This window comes from Tenrec ecaudatus, chromosome X, assembly GCF_050624435.1.
Source record: "Tenrec ecaudatus isolate mTenEca1 chromosome X, mTenEca1.hap1, whole genome shotgun sequence".
NCBI classification, from domain to species: Eukaryota; Metazoa; Chordata; class Mammalia; order Afrosoricida; family Tenrecidae; genus Tenrec; species Tenrec ecaudatus.
In genome coordinates, this window is record NC_134548.1 from 112755274 (window position 1) to 112764036 (window position 8763).

An 8763-nucleotide genomic window follows, 5' to 3' on the forward strand; every position below is an offset into this window, starting at 1 on the left:
AAATAATCTAGAGACACATACATGTATATGTAAGAGAGAACTTTATATCAAGGAGTAAATATGCATCAATAAAACATCCCAGTCCAGATCAAGTCCATAAGTTCAATATTAGCCCAAGAATTCCTCTTCAGACTCACGCAGTACATGCAACGATGCCGAATACAGGAAGATCACAGGCCAGTGGGCGGAAAGTCCTATGGGTGCAGTGTCAGTGGAGGCATCTCCAGGGCTCTGGCTGCCATCAGCATGCGGCTTGTCAACAGGAATGTGTTGCAGAGAGTGTGTCCTGTCTCCAGGGAGACATAGAGGAAGTTCCCAGAGTCCTCATGAGATGCCCATGCCCACAAGGAGGAATCAGCTAGCTGTGACCTGATTGACAGGCTAGACTTCACTCCATTGTTATTTAGCAAGTTGATATGAAACTGTAACTACCACATGAGGTAATAAAAAATGCCATGAATTGAATCGCAAACCTTCGTCCTCAAGTGCTCGGTAGCCCATGTGATTAGAAGCTTATAAGGAGGGACTTCCAGGAAGATGGCCAATAAACATGAGGAAATGTTCCCAATCTTTAGCGATAAGAGAAATGCAAATTAAAACAATGAGCTACCACCTAACACCCTCAAAGGTAGCCCAATTCAAACAATCAGAAAGCAATGAGTGTTAGAGGGGCTGTGGGGAGACAGGAACTCTCATCTACTGCTGGTGGACCTGTAAGTATGTACAGCCACTGTGGAAATAGATCTGGTAATATCTAAAACAGATGGAAATTGTGCTATCATACTACCCAGCAATCCCCCTACTGGGCATATACCCAGAAGAGGCAAGAAACAAACCACGGCCAGACATCTGTGCACCAATGTTCATTGCGGCACAATTCACAATTGCAAGGAGTTGGAAACAAGCCAAATTCCCTTCAACTGACAGTGGATCAAAAAACTGGTGTGTACATACAACGGAGTACTACTCATTGCTACTAAGCAGTGATGAATGTATGAAGCATATCTTGCATTGGAAGAAGTAGAGGAAATCATGCTAACTGAAGTAAGCATAGCACAAAAGGACAAGTACAACATGAGTCCACTGAGGTAAGCTTTAAAAAGAAATACAAAAGGGGAATAGGAAAAAAACTGTATACAAATATTCCTGGGGTGAGGACCAGGTAGTATGGCAGGGACCTGACCAAATCCAGGGATACATATGGTAGCCAACAAGAAATGGGTGAGGGGAAGGAAAGAAAATAAAACAAATGGGTAGTGGGGAAACAGGGCACTAACACATTCATGGGGAGGATATTTTTTATATCTCCACAGGGAAAGAGGAACCAGATTTCAGCCAAATGATCCAAGATATGAATGCGATAGGCCAGCATGGAGTAAGGAACCAGTGGAGAGGCCTCAGGGGCCAGCCCCAATCCTAACTAGGTAGACACCTGCTCCTCCCCCCCAGAAGAATTTATTTCAGAGGATAGCACTGAATCTGCAGCCCCAGGAGAGGGACATGTCTGATCAGAGTGCATGGGAGCAAATGAAGGGGGAGAGAGAGGAGTGGAGCACATCCTGGCCCACCAAGCATTGAGGATGATATTCCCACTCAAAGCAGTCAATCCACAGAGAAGACCATATGGCTGGCCCCAATGTGAGACAGAACATCCATCACTCACCCATACCCCTACAGGGGACAACCCTGGAGACACAGTGTGGGAATTCCACCTGATCTGATCCCACCACATCGAGGCAAAACACTAAGGATGTGGAACAGAACAGCAAGTGGAGCAAAGCAATGAAATCCCTAGGGAATACAAAAAGTAGACTTTGGGGACACGGCTTGTCTCCACTTCAAACTCAACCTGAAAACACTCCTAAAGTCCAAAAATCAGTCCTTCAACAAACTACAAGCTTTTTTGTCTTGTTGTGTTGTGTTTTGCTTTGTTTTTGTCATTGATTGTTGTTTTGTTTTATTTTGTTGTTTGGTTTTGCTCTGTCTTGTTTTTGTTTATGTTATTATTTTCACAGGTCTGTCTAAATAAGATAGGCTGGATGAACAATCTGGAGGAGAAAACAATGGAACTGCCAGTTCTGGGGAGACATGGGAGAGGGGGAGGTGGGGGGAAAGGAAGTGTTTTAACAAACACAGGGACAAAGGAACAACAAATGATTCAAATCAGTGGTGATGAGGGTGTAGGACGCCTGGTAGGGTGAGACCAAGGGTAATGTAACTGAAAGGAATTACTGAAACCCAAATAAAGACTCAACATGATAGTGGGACAAGAGAAAATTCAAAGGAAATTGCAGGAAGAGCTAGGAGGCATAGGGCTTTTTATAGAGGTCTAAATATTGGCATGTATATATCAAATATATTTATATATGAGGATGTGGAAATAGATCTATGTGCATATATGTATAGGTTTAGTATTAAGGTAGCAGATGGACATTAAGCCTCTACTCAAGTACTCCCTCAATCCAAGAATACTTTGTTCTGTTAAACTGGTATTCCATGATGTTCACCTTTCCGACACAATTGTTATAGACAAAGCAGGTGCATAAGCAAATGTGAAGAAAGCTGCTGGTGCCTGGCTATCAAAAGATATAGCTTCTGGGGCCGTAAAGGCTTGAAGGTTAACAAGTGGCCTTCTAGCTCAGAAGCAATAAAGTCCACATGGAAGAAGTACACCAGTCTGTGTAATCATGAGGTGTTGAAGGGATCAGGTGTCAGGCATCATCAGAAAAAAAAAATGTATCATTGTGAATGAGGGCGTGTGCGGAGTAGAGACCCAAAGCCCAGCTATAGGTAATTAGACATCCTCTTATGGAAGGTTCGCAGGGAGGAGATGAGCCAGTCAGGGTGCAGTGTATCAATGATGAAACATACAATTTTCCTCTAGTTCCTAAATGCTTCCTCCCCACCCACTATCACAATCCCAATTCTACCTTACAAATCTGACTAGACCAGAGGGTGTACACTGGTACAGATCAGAAATGGAAACACAGGGAATCCAGGACAGATGATCCCTTTAGGATCTGATGTGAGAGTGGTGATACTACTGGGTGGGTGGAGGGAGGGTAGGTTGGAAAGGGGGAACCGATTACAAGGATCTACATATAACCTCCTCCCTAGGGGACGGACAACAGAAATGTGGGTGAAGAGAGATGTCGGACAATATAAGATATGACAAAATAATAATTTATAAATTATCAGGGGTTCATGGGGGAAGGGGTAGCAGGGAGGGATAGGGAAAAATGAGGAGCTGATGCCAGGGGCTTAAGTGGAGAGCAAATGTTTTGGGAGTAATGAGGGCAATGAATGTATGAGTGTGTTTTACACAATTGATGTATGTATGGATTGTGATAAGGGTTGTATGAGTCCCTAATAAAATGATTAACAACCAAAATCGAAGCCTATAGGAAAGCACATGATAGAGAACAAGTCCATCATCCCAGAAAATTCTGTTGGGCAGTGGTGCTCTAGAGATTTGATGTTTTTTCATAGACTGACCATTATTATTTTCCTGGTGTACTGTTAGGACTGATGCCCTGACCTGCGTTCGGCGACTGGCTGCAAAGGAGGGTAAGCTATTACTGCATTTAATATGTTCCTAAAGCCACTACTAAGGTTGGGGAAAAGAGACCGGAGGGTACAACAATTAACTTGTGAATACTTCACCCAATGCTTTGTAGTTTAAAATACCTAGTGGCTCTGTTGTTTCGAAAAAAGACTAGTGAGGTGCTCCTGTAAAGATTACCTACACAGCCACTGCTATTAAATCGATTCTGATTCCTCTCTAGGGTTTCCAGAACTCTGGTCTTATGGGGCGCATTTTATCTTTCTCCCATGGAGTGGCTGGTGGGTTAGCAGCCCCATACTAAACCCCGTGCCACAAGGGCTCTTGAGGTGCAGCCTAAGAGCTCTTCTGGGACAGTTCTGTTGCATTTGGTCATTTTGAATCTAGAACGGATGGCAAACAGCACTTGGATGGCAAACAGCAAACAAAAACTTGGTCACTCCATGGAGAAATCTTGCAAATAATAACAATTTCATGGGATTATGAATGAAGTTCATCGTTTAAATATATTGGGAATTTGGTGTCAGTGTTGGGTAAGCATTGGATTTCTAACAGCGAGGTCAGCAGTTCAAATCCACCAGCTTCTCTGCAGGAGAAAGGTGAGGCTCTCCCCTCCCATAATGGAAATCATAAATAAGATCTCAGTCTGATCTGATTAGATAGCAGTGGATTTGGTGTCCATTTTTAATGTTACAGAGTGCTGTCATTAGCATTCTGTGAGTTCCCCTTCCTTTCTGATGCAAAAACACCTGTCACAAGCCTAGGGCACAGAACCACATGTATACTCTTTTTTTTTTTTAAATTTTTTAAAACAATTTAATAGGGGCTCATACAACTCTTATCACAGTCCATACATATACATACATCAATTGTATAAAGCACATCCATACATTCCCTGCCCCAATGTATACTCTTATAAAGACTTCATTTAAGAACAAAATGAAACAAAACACCTGCGCTTATGAATGATTTAAAATGTGAATTACACATGATCTCTTAGTGATTCATTTATTTGTGTGATGTGAGAGCCTTAATAGTTCCTGGTACTTGAGCCTTGTGTTAAGCAGGGTAGAAAAAGAAAAGCAGCGACACACAGAATTTTATACCAAGGCGGCCCAGGCCAGTTCAACTAAAATCCATGGGTCTGATGCCAGCTGGAGTCTCCTTCAGACTCACATAGCTGCAGACTTGTGACTGCCAAGTGGTAAGCCAGGGCTGTGGATGGGAACAGGCAGGGCACAAGGGGCCGCCTCTGTAGACAGCATACAATCCAATCAAGCAAGAGGGTGAAGGGCCAGAGGCAGCTAAGTTCTCACTGTCTCTTTTATAAAAAGACCACATTCTCAAGGAGGCATCACCAGGCTACCACTTTACTAATAGGTTGGACTCCACCCCTACCTGCATACAGGTACCATCAAGTTGGCATAAAATAACCACAAGAAACTGGTTACAACCGATTTGGATTTCATGGTCAATGAGATATTTATATTATCCTTTAGTATTAGGTTGATAAATATTAGTTTTAGGTACAAAGTTATTTCTCTTCTCTTGATGGATAAATATCATTCTAATCTTTTCATTTCATCACCAGGACCCAATGATATGTTTTTTTTTTTGTGTTCTTGTTCTCTCTCTCTCTCGCTCTCTCTCAAAAAACAAACAAACACCAGCAGTTAATGGGATTTCTGTATTTTTAGCTTGGTATTATGAAAATTTTCAAGTCAATAAAAGGCAAAATGATAAAAAGGAGGGTGGAATAATGACCCTGTGTACCCATACTGTCTTCAGCTTTTACCTAATGGCCAATTTTATATACTGCCCACCTTTATCTACTGACCCCAATGATACTGAAGCTAACCAAAAGGTGACATTTCATTTATAAATATTTCAGTAGGTTATTTGTTATTTTTAAAAGGACACTCATTTTTACCCTGGTGACTATATGAATAAATGTCGGCCTTCTAATCTAAGCATTGGTGGATTAAACCCACCAGGCACCTTCGGGAAAAAGATGAAAGATGGGACTGTCTGTTCCTGTAAAGATTTATAACTTCGGGAACCCTGCATAGGCTTGCTTTGAGTTGGGATCTACTCAATGGAAGGGGAATTATAAAAATTTGTATTTATGTTACTAGGATCTCTCATCTTGCTTTCATAAATAAAAATACTTTATTATTATTAACTATAGTTTGGTTATCTAAAATCATAAGCAATCTTACTGATTTCCGAATTCCATATGTATTTAAGCTTGGTATTATGAATTTTTTTTAGTATTATGAATTTTTAATGTATATTTTTTATTTTGGTTTCCAACAAAACCATATCCCAATTGTTTATCTTAACAGTTTTTGTTGTTATTGTTATAGAATAATTCGGGTAGCGGACAGGCAAGAGGGGCAGTTCAAGATAAGCCAGATGTTTTCTTTCTTTTTTTATTGGAGGCTTATATAACTCATCACAATACATACATATATCCATTGTTTCAAGCACATTTGTACATTTGTTGCCATTATCATTCTCAAAACATTTTCTTTCTACTTGAGCCCTTGGTATCAGCTCCTCATTTTTCCCCTCCCTCCCCACACCACTCCCTCACGAACCCTTGATAATTTATACATTATTATTATTTTGTCATGTCTTACACTATCTGATGTTTCCTTAACCCACTTTTCTGTTGTCTGTACCCAAGGGCCTGGGTAATATGTACATCCTTGTGATAGGTTCCCCCTTTCTACCCCACTTTCCCTCGATCCTCCTGATACCGCCACTCTCACCACTGGCCCTGAGGGGTTCATCTGTTCCGGATTCCCTGTGTTTCCAGTTCATATCTGTACCAGTGTATATCCACTGGTCTAGCCAGCTTTGTAAGGTATAATTGGGATCATGATAGTGGGGGGAAGGGGAGGAAGCATTTAGGAACTAGAAGAAAGTTGTATGTTTCATTTTTGCTACACTGCACCCTGATTGGCTTGTCTCCTCCCCGCGACCCTCCTGTAAGTGGATGTCCAGTTGCCCACAGCTGGGTATTGGGTCCCCAATCTGCACTGACCTTACCTCTGAGTCCAAAATAGACATCAAAGTTAATGACATAATGAGAGACAAAGAAAGTCACTAAATAATAATGAAAGCTTTAATTGAACAAAAAACACAATCATAATAATATATACATATATACATATATACATATATACATTAAATGAAAGATCATCAAAATACATTAATCAGATTCTTACAAAAATGATGAGATAAATAGATCTTCATATGATCATACTAGCAGACTTCAATACGTCACATTTAAATACAGCTTGATGAACTAGAATAAAAATCCACAGATTTAAGAATAATAAATAACACTATCAATCCACTTTATCTCATAGGTCTATCTAGAACACTTCACCCAACAAAAATTCGCTTCACTTTTTTCTCTAGCACCCATAGTAGCTTGAATAGATGCGATTTTAGGTCATAAATGAAGCATCACTAGATTCAAAAACATTCAGATACTTCAAACCATCTTTTCATGATGTTGTGAAATTTGAAATCAACCATAGAACAATCAACTCTAAAAATACAAAAATATGGAAATTGAGCAACACTTTACTTAAGAACTACTGGGTAATTGAAGAAATAAAAACATAATTCAAAGATTCCTTGAAACAAATGAGAACAAAATACAACATATTAAAATTAAAACACTGAAAAAGCAGCAATCAGGGGGCAGTTTATAGCAATCTCTGCACCCATCAATAAGACAGAAAGAATTAAAATGAACACATTAACACATCAACTACAGCTATTTGGGAAAAGTGCATATATTATAAGAAAAGAAATAATACAGTATCAAGAATTCTCACTCACTGACATGGAATCCATACTGACTCATAGCGACCCCTCCCTTGTGGGTTTCCAAGAATGTAACTGTTCATGGGAGTAGAAAGATCAATGTTCTCCCGCAGAGCTGCTGGAAGTTTCAAACTGCCAACCATGTGGATTGCAGCCCAATTGGTAACCACTACTCCACCAGGAATACATGAATCAGAAAAAATTAAACTATAGGAGAAAAACAGCAAGACAGAAGTTAGTTCTTCAATAAGATTAACAACTGATCACAAGGATCAACCTAGAACCCCCTCCAAGGGGGATGAATGCAGAAAAGTGGGTGAGGGGCGACAGAGGACGATGCAAGATATGGTAAAAAGAATCTGTAACTTATCAAGGGTTCATGAGGGAGGGCGGGTGGGGGAGGGAGGGGGAAGATATGAGGAGCGGATATCAGGGGTTCAAGTGGGAAGAGAATGCTTTGAAAATGATGATGGCAGCATATGTGCAAATGTGCTTGACACACTGGAGAATGAATGATAAGAGATGTAAGAGCCTCCAATAAAATTATTTTAAAAAATGATTAACAAAATTGATAAACCACTAGCAAACCTAAAAAGGAAGAGTAGGGAGGGAGGGGGAAAAAAAAAGAGGACCTGATGCAAGGGGCTTAAGTGGAGAGCAAAAGCCTTGAGAATGATTGGGGCAGGGAATGTATGGATGTGCTTTATACAATTGATGTATGTATATGTATGGGTTGTGGTAAGAGTTGTATGAGTCCCTAATAAAATGTAAAAGAAGAAAAGAGAAAAATGATTAGGGCAAAGACTGTACAGATGTGCTTTATATAATTGATGTATGTATATGTATGAACTGTGAAAAGAATTGTATGAGCCCCAATAAATTGTTAAAATAAAAAAAAATAAAAAAGGAAGAGTAAAAAAGCAAAGCAGGTTATGAGTAAGAAATGAAATGGACAATATTACAACAGAACCAAATGAGATTATTTTAAAAAGCACATTAAGGAAAATTATACTCCAGCTATTTTGAAAATCTAGAAGAAATGTATGCATTTGTAGATATACATTATTTACCGAAATTGCCACTGAATGATGTAGAAAATCTCAAGCGCATAACACGAGAAGAAATATATCTGATCATCAAAAACCCCACACGTCAAAAAATCCAGGTATAGATAGTTTCATTGGGGAATTCTATCAAACATTAAGAGAAGACTTATTACGAATCTTATAATATCCACAACATCTACCAAACTCATTTTATGAATCACCTATAACTCTGATAATATAAACCAAGCAAAGGCATCACCAGAATAGAAAACGACAGACCAATATTTCTAATGAATATAGATTTCAAGACCT